Below are 22,132 nucleotides of genomic sequence, written 5' to 3' on the forward strand. Positions count from 1 at the left end.
GAGCACAGGCTCCGGACGCGCAGGCTCAGCGGCCATGGCTCACGGGCCCAGCCGCTCCGCGGCATGTGGGATCCTCCCGGACCGGGGCACGAACCCGTGTCCCCTGCATCGGCAGGCGGACTCTCAACCACTGAGCCACCAGGGAAGCCCTGAAAAAGGAGATTTTATAACTGATACCACAGAAATGCAAAGGTTCGTAAGAGGCTACTATGAAAAATTATATGCTGACAAATTGGACAACCTAGAAGAAATGGATAAATTCCATATATCTATATATATCTATATCTATCTATATCTATCTATATATATATATCTAATAAGGCATGTGTGTGTGTGTGTGTGCGCATACATGTGGTGGAATATTATTCAGTCATAAAAAAGAATAAAATCCTGCCATTTGTGACAACATGGATGGACTTCGAGGGCATTATGCTATGGGAAGTAAGTCAGACAGAGAAAGGCAAATACTGTATGATCTCTCATATGTAGAATCCATATATATATGTATATTATATGTATTTATATAATATACATATATAAATACATATAAAACTAGGCTCATAGGTACAAATTGGTGGTTGTCAGAGGCAGGGGGTTGGGGGGGTGGGAGAAATGGATGAACTGTTTTGGTTTTATTTTAGTTAAATACATTGAATAATAACAAAAAGACACCTAGCCAGAGAGAGAGAGAGCTTAATTGAGTAAGTCTGTGAGTTAGAGGACAGAAAAGCCAAAGCCAAGGTAAATAAGGTCCCTGCCGGGATGGCTCTGGGACAGGGCCCTGCTTACCCTGAGACTGGGTGTTTCTTTTCTCTGTCTGGAAGGGACCTTGTAATGCAGTGCTTTTCTTTGGAGAGCACGTGTCCACATGGAAGGGGAAGCACCTGTTTCCTCTGTTTTGGATGCACGTTCTCCTGTCTCCTGCTAGGGGTCAGAGAAAAAGGACCATTTGAATCCCTTTTGGTTGTGTCTTTTTGAGACTGTAGCTGCCAGTTGTGTGGCCTGGATTCACTAGGGTTATGCAAACTTAATCATGCTTTTTTGGGATTTTATGGTTTTCATCCATTTCCCCCACCCTTCCCACCTTCTGTCCTAACTTCTACTTCTCTGACACTTGGTTGAATCAATATAATTGGAGCAGAAAGGGAAGCAGGCCCACGTGGATTGGGGCGGGGCTAACAGGGTGGGCGGGGGGGTGGGGGAGGCTCTCAGGTCTGCCTCAGGCTCAGGAGGCCTCCCGAGGAAGGTGGGATTGGAGGAGGCGAGTGAGGAGAGGGGGACTCTTTCTGCTCCAGAGCCTGACATGGTCCCAGGGCTGTGATGGCAAATGAACAGAGACGTGGAACTGGGAGCAAAAATGCCAAAAATGAATTTGCCTGGACGGCATGAAAGGGCAAAGGAGAGATGGGGGCCCACCCTGGGGGAGAGACAGTGTAGACCTGCGAGGAACACAGCAACCCACAGAAACGTCCTTTATCCTGCCTTCTCCCTCAGGAATGCATAGAGAAACAAATGAATAAATAATACTCAAGTTTTATTTTTCATTGTAAAAATTTCCAAAACACATAAAGGCAAAGCCAAACAAATAAACAAATACAAAAGCCTGCATCAGCTTACCACTTTGGAGTAATAATTATAGATTTCTCCTTATTTCCTTCTCATCTTTTTTCTTTGAATCTATGTGTCTGAATATGTTTATACACTTTATAAAATTAGGACCTTATTTTATATACAGTCGTAGCTTGATTTTTTGAATTTAGTATTTTACCCAAAAAATCCAGCATTTTTCATTATTTCTGGATATAGAGGAGTTATCTGCTGAAAGACAGAAGTTTCTAGTACAGGCTTTAGAAGATGACTCTGGAACGATGGTGTGGGTGAGTCTCTTTTGGGCACGTTTTAGGTGGAACAGAGCACTTCCTCAGCTGACCAGCCCACCGAGAAGGAAGAAGGAAGAAGGCAGAGGGAGGCGTGTTAGAGAAAAGAGTTCTGTTCTCCCAGGTGTGGTGGGAGGGAGCCCACAGGGCTGGGGCTGGTTTGTAATGATGGGGTCAGTGCCTCCCAGCTGAGTACAAAGGGATTCCTCACCTTGGAGGATGCCCCTTAGAGCTGACATTTATTGAGCATCTACTAGGCGTTGGGCACTGGGGGCTGTGCAAATGCCATTCGTCATCCTCCAAACAACTTGAACAGATAAGCATCATTATCCACACTTTACAAAGGCAGAAACTGAGGCTCTCAGAGATTAATTTACCAGTTCAAGGTCACACAACCAGTAAGTGACTGGATGAGGACTACAGCTTGCATTTCCAAGAGGGCAGCAGGATAGAAAAATATAGGCTTTGTTTTTTTTTTTTTTCTTTGCGGTACGCGAGCCTCTCACTGCTGTGGCTTTTCCCGTTGCGGAGCACAGGCTCCAGACGTGCAGGCTCAGCGGCCATGGCTCACGGGCCCAGCCGCTCCGCAGCATGTGGGATCTTCCCGGACCGGGGCACGAACCCGTGTCCCCTGCATCGGCAGGCGGACTCTCAACCACTGCGTCACCAGGGAAGCCCGAAAAATATAGACTTTGAAACAAACAGAAAACATGAATTTGAATCACTTTTGTTAAAATACAACTTTCCTTTAGACTCAAAAGTGATACGTATTTATCAAAGAACGTTGCTACCAATGTCTTTCTATCTCTGATCACTTGATTTGGGAAGTCTCTGCTTATCTGATTTTCCCTGTTGGGATCTTACATGAAGTCATTCAACAAACATTTATTTTTCGATTACTATGTTTAGTCACTGATAAGGGGAATAAAATAATGCATATGACTTAGACCCTGCCTTCAAGACGTAGACAGGACAATGGGATGTGGCAGCCACATACACACTATAACACCTGTGATGATTAGTGCCATAGAGATCTGAACCCAGGGCTGAGGAAACATCCACGAGAGGATTACACCTGTTCGGCCAGAGTCTAGGAACTCTTTGGGATGAAGGTGGTGTTTCCCCCTTTGAGCCTCGGGTATTTCATCTGTTAACTGAAGGAACTGGACAAGAGTGATTTGTGGCTTTGGCATTCCGTGATTTTCAGTCCCTTATCTTCCACAGGGCTGTCACCAAGGACAGCTATTTCCCATAAGTAGGAAACTACATGTGAGTTACATATGTGTTCCCAGACAGCGTGCTGCAGAGCTCCCATTACACGGCTGCCTTCAAAGCCCCTTCTCTTGCAGTGACCCCGTCTGCACATTTGCTTTTGTTGGGCAAGGAGAGATCTGGTCTCAGATCCAGGTCTGGGATATTTCCTTCCCACTTTTGGCTCCTTTCCTCTTTCCATGCTTTCAGGTGTCTTTCAGTGGCAGGTCAAGACCCACTCCACTCCTCCCCACACCCACATTCCCCGAACGGGTAAGATTTGTTCCAATTCAGCTCTGCACCCCTCTAGATCTTAGCACAGTTCTTTGTGCATAGCAGATGCTCAAATAACGTGGATGGATGAATAGCTGTTTTCTCTTTTGGAACTTTGCATGCAGTTTAAAAGTGTCTGTGTTTGTTTTCTCTAGTTTGTGCAACAAATTAGCACAAACGTGGCTGAAAACAACATAAATGTATTATCTCACAGTTCTGGAGGCCAGAAGTCTGAAATGGGTCTCCCTGGGCTAGAATCAAGGTGTGAGCAGGGCTGTGTTCCTCTCCGGAAGTCCTAGGGGTACATCCCTTCTTTTCTGTTTGTTTTGTTTTCTGGCTTTGTTTTTGCCTTTTCCATCTTCTAGAGGCTGCCTGCACTCCTGGGCTTGTGGCTTCTTCCACCTTCAAAGTCAGTGGTGGCTGATCAAATCTTTCTCACATTGTGTCACTGCACCACTGACTGTTCTGCCATCTTTAAAGGACGTTGTGATGACATTGGGCCCCTCTGGACACTCCAGAATCATCTTTCTTGAAGTCAGTTGATCAGCACACTTAACTCCATTTTGCCGTGTAACATATCGTAGTGACAGTTTACAGGGATTAAGATGTGGACACCTTTGCAGGGGCCATTATTATTCTATCTACTATGGGGCCAAGTAAATTTATTTAAGGATCCTCTTTATTCAGCCATCCACCCCTGCACTCACCTTGCATTTGTGCTCTTACTATGTTCCATGTGCTCTGCAGGGAGCTGGGAGATCAGGGGTGCAAATGCACAGCCTGGTAGGAGACAGGAGTGAGCAACTGCACAGCAATCTGACAAGTCCTGTAATGTGGGTGTGCAAAGGGGGGCTGTGGGGTACAGAGCAGGGGCATCACCCCAGGCTGGAGAAAGAGAGGACACCTGGCCTGAGCTTTAAGGGGGCTGCGGCTGGGACTGGGGGACCATGCAGAACGAACCGCGTTTGCAAAGACCTGGAAGGCATGGGAGTTAAGAATAGTCTAATTGCTGGAGCATAAGGTGCTTGCCCACACTCTGCCTGTGCTGTCCTTAAGGAAGGGAGTTGAGGCTGGATAGGTAAGAATGGGCAGATCGTGGTGGACCGTGGGTGCAGTTAAGGTGCTGGACTCTATGTTGTAGCCACAAGTAAGCCACTGAAGGATTTCAAACAGAGGAGCCATGGTGCTGATGTGTCGGCCATATGCATGGTGACATTTCAGGGATTCTTCCTTGCGTGCCTGGGGCTTCCTTCCTGCCAGGGAATACACATGGTCTACCTTTTTCTCAAATGAGCACACTGCAGCCGTATAATACCCTTGTTGCCAACCTCCCTGGGCTAACCCTGGTGCCTGCTGTTGCTAAGGCTGCTTTGAGGTCCTCAAAGGTGACTTTGCAGAATCTCTCCACATATTATGCCCAGGACGTGGCTCTGATTACTTCCCTGCTTTCCGTTTCTTTTTCCCCCAGAGTCATCTTCATTACGATCCTAATTAGGACAGCATCAATGAGCTGTAAGTGCATCTGCACGAGATGATCGCCTCTCTCAGCAGATTTGTTGCTTCTCTGAAAGTAGTGGCAGAGCGATGATGAAGCAGCTGTGGGACAGCAGCAAAAGCACTGGTTTTAGCCAGAAAATCTGCCTGTGAATCCCAGCTGTGCCACTGAATAGCATTAGAACTTGAGGAAGACACAGAAATTCAGTCATAATTCAAATCCACAGTCTACAGAATGGGGGATGTACTAGCCAGCGTAGGCTAACTGCTGTATCCAACATTTTAGTTAGATTAACACTATAAAAGTTTATGTCTTATTCATAGAACAGCAATGCAGGTGTTCTGCTTAGCTCTGCTCCACTGTGTGACTCAGGGACTCAGAATCCCTCCAACTTACGGCTCCCTCAACCCCCTCCACCCTGCAGTCCTCGGCATCCTCCTTAGCTGGTCAAAAGATGGGGAAAGGAGAGAGAGCGTTCAGGTTTGCATAGTTTTATGAGCCAGCCCGGGAAGGGACCCACATCCCTTCTGCCCACACTCCACTGGGCAGAATGTGGTCACGTGGTGCTGCATCCACTTAGTTGCAAGGGAAACTGGGAAATGTAGTCCAGCTGCGTGCCCAGGATGAAAAGGAGATGGTTCACTGCATACCTGGTCAGTCTTTCCCCAACTATCTGACTCTAAGGATAAAACAGTTTCGAAAGTTAAATTAGAGCAGTGCCTCATACATGTGAGGGCTGAATGTGGGCTTTTGAGCCTTGGAGAGAGTGCCTCAGAAAACAACAAACACTCCAGGAAGGAAAGGTGAATTGTGGGTTGTGACAGCACTCCTCCTTCATGGTTTCATTAAATCTATCAGGAAACAAGATTCAGTAAGAACCAGTCCATTAGCAGCGGCAAAACACACTTCAAAAGAAAATAGTGCCTTAGCCCCGGCACACTTAGGACAGAGCAGCTTTTCTGCCAGGAGGTGCTGCTTCCTGTCTGATCCTATAGAAGCAGAGTCCCTGGCCTTCCTCATCTTCCTTTGCTGCTTCTTTTCCGATTACTTGCCCCCCTCCCCCCCCTCCTTAAACTCACTAAACACACTGATTCCCCTCACGGAGGGCTCATAGGAGCTGACTCAGGAGCGATAAGTAGGAGAGGGGTGGGTTAAGTTGGACAAGATAATTTAGAAGAATAAATAAGGCAACCTAGGTCATCAAAAGGAGAATTAAATGCCTTTTGGCCTAGGAGAAAGGTCCAGATTAATTCAGACGCTTGTGTAAGGGAGTATGCAAATCACTTGAACAGAGAAGAGAGAGACTGCTCATGGAAACGTCTTGTAATGAAGTGAGACAGTGTTTCTTCCAAGTGTTAGGGCCCTGATGCCTTTCCAATCCGCTGTCCTGCTCTGCCCCTTCCTCATTATGGGAACTTAATTAGGAGTGGAAGACATTCCATCTCCCTGCCTGCATATTTCAGGACTGGTGATTTTATTAGAGCAAGTATTTATTTTTTTAAGACATAATAAGAAGATTATTTCTTCTCCCTTTCTCTCAGTTCAAGCCCTACCTTGGAAAAAACAACAAGAAGAAACTCTTTAGTGAACATGCTGTTTACAGAGCCAGCCCGGGGGACAGATCCATCTCCATTAAGTGTCCAGTTTTTGAGAGCTGCAGTGGGCTCGGTAATGAACTCTGCGATCTGAAGGCTGGGGGCTGGCTGGGAGGGGTCTCTAAGAGTGGCTTGGGAAGCGAGTCCCTCTCTGATAATCCCCAAGAAAAAGTCATCCGAAGAGAGCTGGTGCGCCGTGTGCGTGAGGGCTGAGGGGTAGGCGGCAGAGAGCGATGAACGGGGGTCATTTGAAAGAAAGGACAAGTTAAAGAGGAATCATGCTTGTGGCTCAGGACTCGCAGCTTTTATCCAGCCACGAGCTATTCTTGGTCTGCTTGCAGGAGGGAGGGCTGTAGGCTGCTTCTGCTTCGGAGTGAGGATGTGAACATGAAGAGGGGGCTGGTCTGGGCTGGGTGGGCAGAGAGGAGGTTAAAGCTTGGCCCAGGAGTCAGAGAAGGAGCCTGGCGGTGAGTACGGAGAACCCAGGACTCAGGATCCCGGTCCTACAGCCTCTAGGGTCCCTGTTCCAGGAAGGAGAGGGATGCGGACCATTCAGAGTTGATCAGTGAAGACACTGGATGGAGAAGAGCTCTGACTGCCCTTCTGTTTGATTAGTTTGCTTTTCCTTATGGTGGATCTCCTTCAGGAAGAGGGTTGCAATGTGTGTTGTTAAAAACCTGGGTTTGAATTCCAACTCCATCGTTTGTCTATTTGGTGAATTGGAGAAGTTTGTTAACCTCTCTGAGCTTCAGAGAATGGTGAGGATGAAAAGGATAATGTATGTAAAACCCCTACAGTGTCCGGCTCATTAGCAATCGTTTGTCAAAGTTAACTGCTGCTGTGAAAAATGCTTAGTTTGATCAAGGAGATGACTGGAAATTTGGGGAAGGCAACCCAGACAGCATGATAAAGCTGTCCTCGTGCAAACGCAAATCGGAAGGCCTTTTTCATGAGGTTTGCCCCCATTTGGAGGCCAAAGACCTGGGTCCTAGTCATGGTGCCACCATTGACGAGCTGCGGGACCTGCAGCGGCTCAAGTAAGAATTTCAGGAGCAGGTCCTCGTGTTAGAAATATGATGCTGACAGCTTGGCTGCTACACGGGGTTCCATTAGGGCTCGTCAGGCAAACTGGAAACACCTTGTGAGAGGCAAGAGTCTAGGCAAACATGGGGAGTCATCTGTGGGTGATCCCCAGAAGCAGAGGCAAGATGACTAGGGAGTGAGAGGAAGAAGTGGGGAGAGGGCATAGAGTGGGAGAGAAAGTGCTAGAAGCTCTGGTAACCTTAAGATTGTTTTCTATGTCTGTGAATCTGTTTCTGTTTTGTAAATAAGTTCATTTGTGCTGTTTTGTTTTTTGTTTTTGTTTTTTTTTTTTGCGGTACGCGGGCCTCTCACTGCTGTGGCCTCTCCCGTTGCGGAGCACAGGCTCCGGACGCACAGGCTCAGCGGCCATGGCTCACGGGCCCAGCCGCTCCGCGGCATGTGGGATCCTCCCGGACCGGGGCACGAACCCGTGTCCCCTGCAATGGCAGGCGGACTCTCAACCACTGCGCCACCAGGGAAGCCCCATTTGTGCTGTTTTTGAGATTCCACATATAAGTGATATCATATGATATTTGTCTTTCTCTCTCTGACTTACTTCACTTAGTATGATCATCTCTAGGTGCACCCATGTTCCTGCCAATGGCATTCTTTCATTCTTTCTAATGGCTGAGTAGTACTCCATTGTGTATATGTACCGCATCTTCTTTCTCCATTCCTCTGTTGATGGACACTTGGGTTGCTAGCGGTCGGCTCTTGTGGGTCAGTATGAGCTCCAGCACATCACTGGCAGGAGACCAACAGAGAGACTTCTAGAGCTCTCAAGCAGTGAGAAAAAGTGATCAGATTTGGGATATATTTTTAAAGCTTCCTCCTATTATGAAAAAGCGTGAGTGACATTCTTGCTGTATCTCATTTAATCTTTATACCGCTCAGGGCCAGCTTTAGCCCATAGAGAACTTTTGCACAAATCAAAAAAAGACGCCCCTTGCTCATTATTTGTGGAGCAGCTGCGCCAGGGTGCACGGTGCAGGGTATGGAGTGCAGGCTGCCCCATACAGGGTACAACCTGCCAATTCATGAAGACAGAGGTACTGTCAGGACTCCCTTTTCGTAGATGAGGAATTGGCAGTCGGTATTAGTTAAGTAACTTGCCTGCAGTGGGAGAGATGAGATATAAATCCAATGTACAGCCTCAACCCAAAGTGAATCTTCATGCCTGGGCTGTCAGGTACCCAGATTGCAAGGGCAAGGAGGTGGAAGGAAGAGTAAGAAACCTAGGGCTATAGATTTTTATGGCAAAATTTTATCCCTGGAGTTGTGCCAACCCAAGGTAAAGTGAAAGGAACTATAGTTATTAAGATTCTACTTGATGAAAAGTATCCCAAACTTCTTCACGTTCATTTGGGACCGAGAGACATTTTAGCTTCATTTTAAAAAATGAGAACCCCGAGGCTCAGAGAGGTTGGGAAATGCACCCAGGGTCACACAGCTGGGGAGTGGCACCTGGCCTGTGCTCCTTCCACAGCACCTCCCTCGAGGTTGTGCTCTACCAGTGGGCAAAGGAGCCCCGCCCTTGTGGTGCGTCTCCCCTTCCTCAGAAGATCAGAGGCATCTGGATGGGGAACAGGCTGCCCACTTCCTAATATGTTAGGAACTTGACATCAGGGCAGTTGTACGGAGATCATTTATTTTTTTCACTTATTCAACAAACATTGAGTGTGTGTTATGTACCAGCCACCCAGTTAGGTATGGGGGCTGCAGTCAGAATGTCAGAGGCCTTCTCTCTGACCTTGTAAATTACTCCACAGTCCTCTTGATTTCTCTCTACAATTCGTGGTACAAGTCCCAAATGCTCGGCCCCAATCTGCCCGGGGCTCTAAGGGAGCCCAGGATGCTCCCGTGGTTTGCCATTTCCCCAGGTGAGACTAGAATCAGGACACATGGAAGGTATCAGAAATTGCAACTTCCCGGGACTTCCCTGGTGGTCCAGTGATTACGACTCTGCGCTTCTACTGCGGGAGCCGTGGATTCGATCCCTGGTCAGGGAACTAAGATCCCACGTGCCACGCAGTGCCCCCCCCACCCCAGAAAAAAAGAAGTCGCGACTTCCCTTTCCTGTTTCCGAAACGTCACTTTGCCCCTTCCCCTGACAACTCCTGAGCCGACGACATCGAGACAGCGTGAAGCCCGCCCCCCGCCTGCCCCCCATTCCCCATTCTCCATCTCTTTGTTTTCGACCTGTTTTGTAAGGATGCGGGGCTCTTCCCTAGTGCAGGGCCCCTTCCTGGCTTTGGGAGGATTCGGCTGGACGTGTTTTTCATGGAAATGGAATTCAAATTGGAACCTTATGTCTGGTTTCTCTGTGCCGCAGAGCGTGGCTAGAGTGTGGCCTACATCAGCCAGACCCGGATTCCGAAAGTCTGCTGACTCGGATTAGCTAAGCTGATGCTTTCTCCCTAAATGAGAGACTTCATGCCTGTCCTTTTCCTGTAAGGATTCCCTTCTGGTGACGAGATAGTGAAATACGATGCCCAGGTGCGTGTGTGTGTGTGTGTGTGTGTGTGTGAGAGAGAGAGAGAGAGAGAGTGTATGTGTGTGTGTGTATGGGTGTGTGTATATGTGTGTATATGTGTGTGTGTGAGTGTATGTGTGTATGGGTGTGTGTATAAGTGTGTATGTATATGTGTGTGTGTGTATGTGTGTATGGGTGTGTGTATATGTGTGTTTGTGTGTGTGTATATGTGTGTATGTGGGTGTGGGTGTATATGTGTGTGTGAAGAGCAAGTGCAGAGGGTTAACTCTGCATTCAGGAAAGTTCTGGGCTCCCCTGAGCTCTACCATCCCACTCACTTCCCAGGAGGTGGTCTGTCCTCACAGCTCAGCTGGGTTGGAACCTCCACTGTAAAACTTCTTAGCTGAGATACTCTCTGCAGGTCACATGGCTTCTCCGAGGGGTTCGGTTATCTCTTGCTGCAAGACAAGTTACCCGACACCTACTGTCTTCCAATATCACTTTGGTATCATTACAGCTCACAGTTCTGGGGCTCGGGAACTCAGAGAAGTTGCAGCAGGGATGTCCTGTTATCTGCTCCGTGATGTCTGGGGTCTCAGCTGGAATGGTTTGAATGGCTGAATCCCGAAACAGCTAGGGCTGCTTGAGGAGTCTGTCTCTAAATACATGTGTGTGTGCACATGTGTCTATACACTCATGTCTGTATGTATATACTTTGCCCCCCCCCCCATTAGATAGACTGTCCTGGGGGTCAGGGTCACAGTCAGGCATGTTTCATTCAACACTCTATACCCAGTACCTAACACAGTACCTGGTACACAGAAGCTGATCAATGATTATTTGTTAAGCGGATGAATGACTACCTCTCAGGTCACCAGTATGCATGGCCGGGGCAGCAAGTGATGAAAACAAGATGAGTCAGCACAGAGACAGCCCTCCCAAGGAGCTGCCGTCTTGTCCTCTCCCCACTCATAGATTCTGCTCAGGTCACCCTGGACTGAGGGGCGAATTCTATTTAGCAGCTAATACAGCTTGAGGAGCCCAGGATGCGCAGGTTCTTATCTATACGGTTGCCTTGGCTAATAGAAAATGTGCGCGTTAGCTAATTTGCGCTCTTCAGTTGGATAGGTTTTGGGATAAATGAGAGACACAGAGTACTTTGAGACTTTGTGATGACAAATCCATTGGAAATGTCCTCTCCTGTAATTTTCACCTCTCCAGATTTGGGCTGTTAGTGTAAGGTCCTTCACCTTATCCTCAGATGAGCATGCCTCCACAGGCAGTGGTGCAGGGATGTGCGAAGATGGGGGCAAGTGGCATCTGGGTGACGAGGGTGTGTGTATCCTCTTGCTGCCTCTGTGGCCGTGTCCCTGCAGCTGGCGACACACGTCTTCCTGGGCATCACCTCCAAGAATCAGGTCTTGGGCCGGCGGGAAGGGGTGCCTAGAACCCACTCCTCGCTCTGCCGTGGGAAAGGTCTGGTGGGTGACACCTGGGGTAGCCGTGTGAGCCCAGCGTTGGAAAATCGCTCTACTCGGGAGTTGCTCATGCTGTTGCTTTTGGAGAAAATGGGGTTCTTTCTACCTAGATTGGCAGATGCCTGGAGACCCTCTGAAATGGTACCAACCTAGGGTTAGGGGCACACATCCAGAGTCTGAGCGTTGCAGAACCAGGATTATAATTTACCTTAGACCCCAGAGTCCTCTCGTATAAGCCCTCACTGTGCAAGAGAGGACACCAAGGCCCAGGGAAGTGCAGTCATGTGGGCTGATCACTGGACACCCCAGGCCTGGAAGTCAGGCTCCCCAACTCCAACTTCAGTGCTCAAGGCTCTGGATGTGACATTCCTTTGCACACTGTAAGGCACCACGATCAACTGAGGGCGTTATTCATGTTATTATGAACCCGTGTCCCTTGGTCACTTGGATGGGAAACATACATGGAGAGAAAACAGCTGTCACCTCTCCCTCTTCCCCCCTGCACCCCGACCACACCCTCCGGGCACTGCTGCCTCCCTTCCTCTGGACTCTGGCCCCCTTGCTGCTGTCCTGGACCCGGGCCTGGGGGGCAGCAACACATGCATTTCAGAAAAGAGGGTGCGGAGAAGGAATCGTGTGATGATTGGTGAACCTCCAGCATCTTCAGAAGGCAGGCACGAAGCGTGGGGACACCAGGAAGAGCAGCACGATTCCCTTTCACCCTCCTCCCCTCCAGCCCCCGAGGCCCCCAACTTCCAGGTGTCCTGAAAGTCCAGCTCTGTGGAGCAGGATGCTGGAATCCTTGCTCCCAACCTGGCGGCCAGCATAGTGGCCCCTGTGGTCGGAGCCCGCCTGCCTCTGGGAATTGTGTCTTGGGGGAAATGAGGTCCTCCTCACCCCAGGCCATTTCCAGGCTTCCTGAGCCACCGAGAGCACTGGTATGAAGGATGAATATTTTATAAAAGGCCATAAAACATAATTTGTTCTTCAGAACGAAGTAGAGGCTGTAGTTAAAAAAAGAGAGACGCTACCATCGGTGGACTGGGAATGTTGCATTATTTAGCCCCAGCTATTTCATTCCATCGGGAAAGCAGAAGAACCAGAACATGAAAATCACACTCTTAGCTCCTCAGGAAGGGAAGCAGCACCTTGGAGGCCCCGCTACATCCAGCTTAGACTCACTGGGCAAGGGACAGTGGCTCTCTGTTTGCAGTGTGCTTGGGGGGAGGGAAGCATAAACGCTTTGGAAAGGACCAGGCACAAGGCTGCCCCAGCCTCACCCTACTGCTCCTGTCTGTCTATTTGCATCCAAAGGGGAGAGGGGAGCGGGGGATGCTAGTGGGGTCTCCTCCTTCTGTAGACGCCTCCCTAACGTCCCCCATCTTTTCTTCCAAAGCAGCCCCTTCATTCTCCAAGACTGGAACGGGAAGCCAAGCTCAGAAGAGAAAACAGCCTAAAAGTGCACATTAGACTTGCCAGCTCCATTTCCTGCATCCGACAGGCTACCTCACAAGGCCTTTGAGACCTTGCCTGCCCACTTGTTTTGGGGACCTGTCCTACTCGACAGACAACCTTCTCTAATTTCTTCCTTTTTATTTTTTTCTTTTCTTTTTCTTCCCTCCTTTCCTCCCTCCTTCTCTCTCCCTTTCTTTCTTTCTTTCTTTCTTTCTTTCTTTCTTTCTTTCTTTCTTTCTTTCTTCCTTTCTTTCTTTCTTCCTTTCTTCCTTTCTTCCTTTCTTCCTTTCTTCCTTTCTTTCTTCCTTTCTCTCCTTTCTCTCCTTTCTTCATTTCTTCCTTTTTAAAAAACATCTTTATTGGAGTACAATTGCTTTACAATGTTGTGTTCCTTTCTTTCTTTCTTTAAAAATTTTTGGCCATGCCACGTGACTTGTGGAATCTTAGATCCCCAAGTAGCTTGTGGAATCTTAGTTCCCCCACCAGGGATCGAATCTGTGCCCTCGGCAGTGAAAGGGCCGAGTCCTAACCACTGGACAGCCAGGGAATTTGCAATTTCTTCCTTTTTAGGTTCCTGCAATTCCTGACCCTGGGGGGAGACGGAAAACCATTTTACTTCTGTTTTGATGCAAAGAATTGAACTTCCTTTGCCTTAAGCTTACATCACAAACTGTATCCTGGGCTTTATTTTTCTTATAACCATAAAGTCCTTTCATTTGTCGTCAGACCTAAGAGAACTTCTTTACTTCACGGAGTTCGCAGTGAGCAGAATCAACAAGAGATACAATTTCTTCAACTGTGTCAAAGTTTCCAGATCCATCTCTTCGTGAACTTGTACTTCACTTCAGTGGTGGAAGAGGCCAGAAAATATTTTCTCTATCTTTTCTGAGTATACCCTCTGCAGCGTGATATGGTGGGGGGAGAAGTAACCAACAATAAAAACAAAAGAGTTGACCAAAATTAAGCTTTTGAAATGAATTTCATGATTTATGTTCAATGTTTTTCTTGTGGCCATAGAAAATAGAACATTAATGACCTCTGTTGTATGTATCTCCAAGCAGGGAAACAAGCAGGTGTATCAGCCAGGAGAGGCTAGGTTAAGCTGTAGTAACAAACATCCCAGACCTCTCAGTGGGTTCTATTGAAGGATTATTTACACATTCTTCACTGGCATTCTTGGCGGCCCTAGGTTGATGAAGCGGCCACTCTCGCAAGTGCTGTGGAGCATTATGGCAGAGGAAAAGAGTTTGGGAAACTCAGCGCTGCAGGCCAGATGTGACACGTGTCACAACGCATCAGCTGGAGCTAGTCACGTGACTCTGGCCCGCCGTACGTGGACCAGGAAGGGCACAAACCCACCACGTGCTCAGAAGGTAGAGAGATGGAAATATTTGGTAAATAGCAACAATGCCTACTATCGTCTGCCCTCCTGATCGTGAAATGTTTGACCCTCACAGGCAAAATACACTTACTCACTCTCTAAGGGAGACAACATGAAAGTCCTATCCATTCCAGGTAGCAAGCTCAAAGTCTAGGACCTCCAGCGGCGGGTAGCAGCTCTTTGTGTTCAGAGGGACATGTTCTGGTCTCGACATCAGTTACAGACGTGGACCTCCTAGTTCAGAAACTCAGAGAACCAAAGACATGTTACCTTTCCCTCTCTCACAACGCGATGGACGAGGGTTGATTTGGAATAAGATAACCTTAATAAATATTCCCGTTCAGAAGGGGGAGAGATGGAAGCAGTGCGGCCATCACTGGACTGCTGTGGTTCTGAACTCCACTTAGCAGAATTAGGACCTCATGTGGCTGCTTGGGAGGGATTCCCAGCTCACTGCTCTCTATCCCCTGGCTTCTCCTTCTGGAACACCCTTTTTCTCTGTCATCTTCCTTGGTCCTGTCTGAGATGGGTGTTGCAGGTGATATGTTTCTTGGGGACTGAGCAGGTTTCTCTGTCTGCTTCCTGACCATAAAAATTTAGGGGCCTGGGCTTCCCTGGTGGCGCAGTGGTTGAGAGTCCGCCTGCCGATGCAGGGGACACGGGTTCGTGCCCCGGTCCGGGAAGATCCCACATGCCGCGGAGCGGCTGGGCCCGTGAGCCATGGCCGCTGAGCCTGCGCGTCCGGAGCCTGTGCTCCGCGACGGGAGAGGCCACAACAGTGAGAGGCCCACGTGCCGCACACACACACACACAAAATTTAGGGGCCTAAAAGTTGTTTCAAGTCTTGAACAGTCCTGAATGGTCTAGTCCAGGTCGTGGTTCCTTTGGCGGTATGACCGATGTAAATCATCTTAGACTTTCTTCTATCTGTCCAGGCAGCTCTCTGTGCCCCTAGTCAGTAACCACACCCATGGTTCTTCCTGAGATCAACCTAACAGTGGATAATTTGAGCCTATTAGTTTTCTGTGGGAGGTTACACATCTCTAGTTTCTTCCCCTCCCCACAAGCCACTTTGTTTAATTCAAATAATAATGTTTTTGGGAGTCACAACTTTAATTAGGTTTTTGTAAAACACCTTATTTCCTTCAGAGGTATTAACAATGGGCATGACTGCTCTACGGTAGATTTGTTCCACGAAGCAAGGCTGAGTCCTAATCAGCCCTTCTGCCACAGAGGTCTTTCAATTTTTGTTTACATCTGATTGGGAATAGCAGCTGTTGCCTCTGCCAGCCCTGAAGATCCCCACATCTCTGGACTCCCTCTTGTCCATTTCAGCTCTGCTTGCCAATGGTAGCCACCCTGTGATACTGACAGTCTGTTTTCTAACCTCTTCATAGATGTGTCAGTCTTTAGGTACGCTATCTGCCTTCTAAGTTATCACAGGCAACAATTTTTCAAATATTTTGCCACTCAGGACATAGATAGTCCATAACAGCCTCCAGTAAAGTGTCTTTACTGCCCATCATCTGGCCCCTGAACCAATGACACAAATTTTAGCTTTTGGTTACAGCATCTTCTCGATTCTGGGTATCATTGTGGATCAGTTTGGATAGACTAGATTATGCCACGGTAACAAATCCATCCCCAAGTATCAGAGAATTAGAACGACAGAAGATTTTTTTCTTACTCATGCTACGTTCCTGTTGCTTTGTCTGGGGGTCCTATCCCACGTCACCTCACTCTGGAACCCACCTCACTCTGCCAGGGCAGCCAACATCATGGGTGATTATGGCCATTATGGCTGGGATAAAGAAAGCTCTAGAGGCTTTAATTAAATATTTGGGTCCAGAAATGACACACATCACTTCTGCTTACAACTCATGGGTTAGAACTACTGGACTGGTCCAACCACAATTGAGCTAGAGTGTACAGTTCCCCACCTTCCTGAAAGGGAGAGAGCTGGAGACATTTGGAAAATAGCACTAATGATGCCACAGTAGGGGAATGGGATGAAGAAGCAGCTGCAAACCTGTAATACTAACATGTGCTCTTGGATCCTCCTTGACTGGTAAAACATTCTTTCTTCTTCTTTTTTTTTGGCTGCGTCGGGTCTTAGCTGCGACATGTGGGATCTTCCATTGCAGCTCGCGGGCTTCTCTCTAGTTGCGGTGTGCGGGTTTTCTCTCTAGTTGTGGTGTGTGGGCTCCAGGGCAGGTGGGCTCTGTAGTTTGCAGCATGCGGGCTCTCTCCTTGAGGCGCATGAGCTCAGCAGTTGTGGCACACGGGCTTAGTTGCCCCGTGGCATGTGGGATCTTAGCTCCCCAACCAGGGATCAAACCCCGGTCCCCTGCATTGGAAGGTGAATTTTTTACCACTGGACCACCAGAGAAGTCCCAAACGTTCTTTATAGATTTATGTTTGGCACGGTTAGTCATTTCCTAGGGCTGATGATTTGCAAGACACAGATGTCTAATGCATTCTTTTCCCAATATACAGCTTCACTCAACTGAAATCTGTTAGATTTTCCTCTAGTGGATCCTGGAGCATCATTATCTCCATCACACTTTGTAGCTGAGTTCATCACCATCACAATCATCATCATCATCAAAAACTGGCTAAGCAGCTAATTATAACTGATGCTTATCTACAAGATACGTGTTTACATTTGTCCTTCCCCTTGTCACTTCAGTCCCAGGGAAAGCCCAGAGGGAGGGAAATGGTCATGAGACACATGGTCTGACTCATCATCCCTTTCCCAAACCATCTGCAGTGGAAACCTAGAGAGGGGAGTGATTCTTCTTAGGGAGGATGTGTGTATCCATACATACTTGTGCACAGGTAGGAACTGAGGAAGCTGACCACTTACCATTCCTTCCTTCCACAGGTGTCTGTGAGAGACAGGGCAGTGAGAAGGACCATTCGCAGAGATTACTCAGAGAAACAAGGCTAAGTCTCCCCAAAGGAAAACTTCAAGGATCTTATTCCTGGGGTGATGATAAGCACATACACGCATACACAGAGCAAAGTAGAAAATGGCATCAAAGAAACCTGTGAAATCGAGGAGAATGATCATTTATATACCTGGGGTAAGTACATGTTAAGGCAAAGATAAAAATGTAAACGGTTGTCAAATTATCTGCCACATTTTATCTGCTCATCTTGGCACATACGTCCATTTTTAGGTGGTTCCTCCCTATTGGTACCATTTTATTCCCACCATGCGCTCCTAATTTGACGTAGATATGTTTTCAGCTGGAAGGTCTGCATGGGTGTGGGAGGATGGGACCCCTGGGGTCTGGTCCCAGTTGTTGGTTTCCAGGGCAATCCTTTCTCTTGGTTTCCTTGCCTTTCCACTGAAAACCCCTTGGTCTTCTTTGCTGGTTCCTCTTCTTCCTGAACTTGAATGGTAACTTGTAGACTGCTGTGAAGGACTTGGTCCTGATTACGTGTCTCTTCATCGTTCATATCCTGATTCTCTAGGAGACGTTAATGCCAGGGGTTTAAATACTTCTAAATATTTTAAATTCGTAAATCATACATTTCTCTACCATATTCTAGACGTGGATAAACAAGCGCCTCCTTGACGTCTTCGTCCACACGCGTCATTTGCCTCTCCAAGTGAACACGTCTAAAAACGATATGGGTCTTGATTGATCCCAAGCTGTTTAGTCTCTCATCTTCCCCTTCTCAATAAATGGTACCACCAACACACCTGGTTGCTCAAATCCCAAACCTGGCATCCACTGTTTACTTCTCACGTCCTGTCCGTCACCAGTTCCCGCTAATTCTATCTCCTAAACATCTCCCCAACCCCACCCCCTCCCTCTGTATCTCTATACACTTTACCTTTTCTCTAGTCCAAGTCACCATCATCTTTTCCCCAAATCACTGCAATTTCCTGGTCCCCCGATTGTTTCTTTTGTGGCTTTGTAATTCATTCCCCCACAGCCTCTATGTAAATCATGTCATGTCTCTTCTCCTCTTGAGAGCCGTCATTGGCTTCACAACCAACATCCTAAGATAACACCTGAACACCGCCCCCTGTAAGACCTACCCCTCGCTCCTTCTTCAGCCTCATCTTGTACATCTCTCCCTGCTGCCCATTCTCCTCCCAGCACATGGCTTTTGTTATCACTTGAACATCCATGACCTGTCTAGCTCAGAGCTTTTGAACTTGTCTGCCCGGAATGCTCTTCCCTGCTTCTAGCAAGTCTGGCTTATTCTCATCTTTGACTTCTCAGTTGAAATATTACCTCTTCAGAGGGAAATTTCCCAACCACCCTCTTCAAAGCAGAATCCCCAGGTTCATTTCTGACTCAGCATCCCATTTATTTTCATCAGAGCATTTACTACAATATGTAAATATCTTCTTTATTGTTTACTGTTAACATTTTCTATCTAGAATGTCATGTACTTATTGCACGAAAATGTAAGCTCATAAGAGCGGGTGGGTTGTCCAGATCACTTCTAAATCCCCAGCACCTGGCACATGGTGGGCAGCCAGTAGCTTCTCAATGAAAGCTTGTTAAATAAATGAATGGTTCCTACCATTAGCGAAAATGTGTGGGTTTAGATACAATTAGAAAAGCCTATGGTTTCATGAAATTGGGGCTCAGTGAACTCCGGGGAAGCGTTCGCCGGTCACTGGAGGTGGCCTTGCCGTCTGTGGATGGGGTTATGCTTCCTTCACACAGGAACTGGCACTTCCAAAGGTGTGATCTTACTCACCCTTAATATTTGCTTGAGAGGAAAGATCTAGAAAAAAGGGCTTTTCTAAAGCTAAGAAACGAGTCTCTTTCACAAAAGAACTAAAAACAGAACTCTGATTCATGAACTTGCTAATGGGTTTTCCCTCCAGGGGAAACTCCTCGTGCACAGTGAAACCTGTCTTGGGGCAGAGCCTTGTGGGGTGCATGTCAAAGTAACCACGGAGCATCAGCTCTGCCTGTAGCTTGGCAGCCTTAACCCAAGTGGTATTCAAAGGGCTATTCCTTCCACCACGTTAGACTGTGCACCCTCCTGGCAGAATGCAGGTTCCTTCCCACGTTTCTCCAAGATTTGTTTGGAAGAGTTACTGACCTAGTTGATAACCTCGTGGATAAAAATGGCAATGATGAAAACAAACATGCGAATGGATATTTCACTGTAAAAACTGACCACCAAAGACGACAAAAGGGATCATGAGTGAGTCAATTTACCACCCGGAAAAGAATTACAGATAATTGGACATGGGTAAAAAAGAGTATCTTCTATGTTATATAATACTTACGTTATATGATATAAGTATATCATATAATATATGATATACTTATATCATATAACACAGCGTATGTGTAGGTTCCCTTTCTTTCCTTAAAATATTTCTTTTTTTAAGAAATAGGTTCTTTAAAAACCTATAGGTTTTTTAGGTTCCCTTTCTTTCCTTAAAATATTTCTTTTTTTTTTTTTTAACGGAGCAACTTAATAGTGCAAAGTTTAAGTTGATTAATTACAGAGCCTGTGAATAGGAAAAATATTGACCGAGTGACTGGGTACACTTGCTCTCTCGCCATTCACTGAAACATGCAAGCTGAGAGGAGGGAGTGGAAATGGACAGGATAAGCAAAGAAAAGAAGCGGAAGAACGATTGCCCTGCAGGTCTGGTGAGGGACCAGACTGGAGAGTGAAGCGGTGATGTGGCAGCCTGTCTCCTACCCACTCACCACTTGACCTCTGCCCTAAACATCCAGGACACTTAGTTCCCTCCTCCCCATCTCCCGCCCACCCCCCGCCCCCACCGCGCTGGGAGTGAATCACTGTGGTTTTAAAACACTCCATGCAATACAAAGAACTCTCACAGGAATCTTGTCGTTTGAGAGTATCTTTATGTATCATTTCCATCGGTATTGTCCATGAGCTCTTACCAATGATCTAAGAGCACAAGAAGCTACACACGAACACCTTCTGATCGTCAGCAACCTGTTTTGTCCACAGCCACCCCAAAAGGGGGAAAATGAAGCACAGAGAAGCAAACGTCAACCCTACCTGGCAGTGGCAGTGTGAAAAGATCAGACCAAAACTCCCCCAGCAGACCCCAACCTGTGTGATCCAGCGATGGAAGACGATAGGGCCTCTGGTAGAAATGGATGGAAAACCATTCTTACCTTCTCCCTCCTGGAGAGTTAGGAAAAGAGTCTCTACAGCAAACTTGGGTCCCTACCCAAATCCTGCCAGGTGGGTCTTCGCTGTAACAGTACTGAGGAGCAGAGGCCATCTTTCCCATAGGATTGTGAAGAGGGAGTGAGGTGGTGCAGGTGAAGCACCTGGAAGGTGGCCGGTACATATTAAGTGCTCAGGAAGTGCAGCTGTTAGTTTAATCAACATGCCCTTTCCACTCCCCTCTTCCCCCTTTTCTCATTCACTCCGGATTCCTTCCCAGGGAGGCTGGGAGATTATGAATTCCAGGATGCACTTCCCTGGGCTATGCTACCTCTGAGATGCCACCATCTTCTGGTTCTTTCTTCACTGGGGCTGCTGCCCAAACTCCCAGGACTCCCTTAGAAAACTTCTGTTGGAAAAGGCAACCAGCGACTTCCTACCCTTTTCCCTGCTATCACTTTGCAATCCTGGGAGAATGGCGGCCTCGCCCTCCCGGGTTTGCAAAGGGAGGTATGGGATTCTCTGGGGACTGACATTGGAGTACAATTTAAATTGGAAGCTCTCAAGACATCAAAACATGCTTCCTCAATTTTTTTTTTTTTTTAAGTAGAGATTGGAGAAGCTGGCAAATAGGTCTTCGTAAATACAGAAGGACAAAATATAATTTGATTTCTTTCATTAAATTTCTGGGTGAGTGGAGGCACAGAACTCTGTGCCATGGGGCGCGGGGGGGGGGCGGTGAGGGGTGTTTTCTTATTGATGAGATGCACTGCGCAGGTCAGCTCCCTAAACCGAAAAGAGAAGAGCGACTTGCCAGGGCGGGGGGTGTGGCATTAGGGTACCTGCGCCTGTTTAGAGGGCCGTGGATGTGGACGTGCGGGAGGGAGAGGCGTGTCAGGAGAGCGCGGGAAAGATTACTGGAGAGGTGAGGGTGCGTCCGCTCGCCGCGCCCTGGCTCGCGCGGCCCCTGGCCGGGCAAGGGGTGTGATGCGCGAGTGGGGTGGGAGGGGGCAGCAGGCGGGGCCTGCCACGTCACTTGGAGAGAGTGTGTTGGGAAGGAAGGGCAGAGCGGAGAGCCGAGCCGCTGCAGCTGCCGCGGCTGCAGCGAAGGCACAAGGGCTGGGGAGGTGGGTCCGCGCGCCCCGGCGCCGGGGCGGCCCCAGGGCCCTCTCGCAGGCCAGCGGCGCGGCTCGGAGGGAGGCGGTGGCGGCCGCGGCGGCGGGAACGGCGACCTTGGCCAGTGGAGCCCGCGGTGGCCGTAGGGCGGAGGCCGAGCCCCGCCAGGCGTCTTGGCCGAGCCGGAGGGAGGCGCATCTGGCGCTCGGGTCCCAGCGGCGGCCGGGGGTCTGGAGCTGCTGGAGGAGCGCCGCGGGAGCTGGGACGTGCTGACCGGTCTGGAGGGCGGACCCCCGCGTCCCGGAGCCCAGTCTGGTGAGGGCGGGGGCGCGAAGCCACGCTTCTTTCCTGGCGTCCAGCTGCACACGCGCCAGGCTGCGGTTCCAGGTACCACAAGCTGTATCTAGCATCGGGCGCGGATAACTGGGGGCGCGGAGCCGAACCCTCCGCGCCCAGGTCACCTCTCCAGACCTAGCCCGGTGAAGACCAGGGCTTCGGGGCTTAGGGACCCGACGTC

At 48.4% G+C, this 22,132-nt stretch overlaps 1 protein-coding gene across 1 annotated transcript in view; it reads left to right on the top strand.

Annotated features, from left to right (window-relative positions):
- GALNT8 (polypeptide N-acetylgalactosaminyltransferase 8) overlaps positions 1 to 22,132 on the top strand; it is a 74,926-nt gene that overhangs the window by 22,733 nt on the left and 30,061 nt on the right.

The sequence above is a fragment of the Aethalodelphis obliquidens genome, unplaced genomic scaffold, assembly GCF_003676395.1.
Source record: "Aethalodelphis obliquidens isolate GAN/ISIS:26980383/991018 unplaced genomic scaffold, ASM367639v1 scaffold83, whole genome shotgun sequence".
Classification (NCBI taxonomy): domain Eukaryota; kingdom Metazoa; phylum Chordata; class Mammalia; order Artiodactyla; family Delphinidae; genus Aethalodelphis; species Aethalodelphis obliquidens.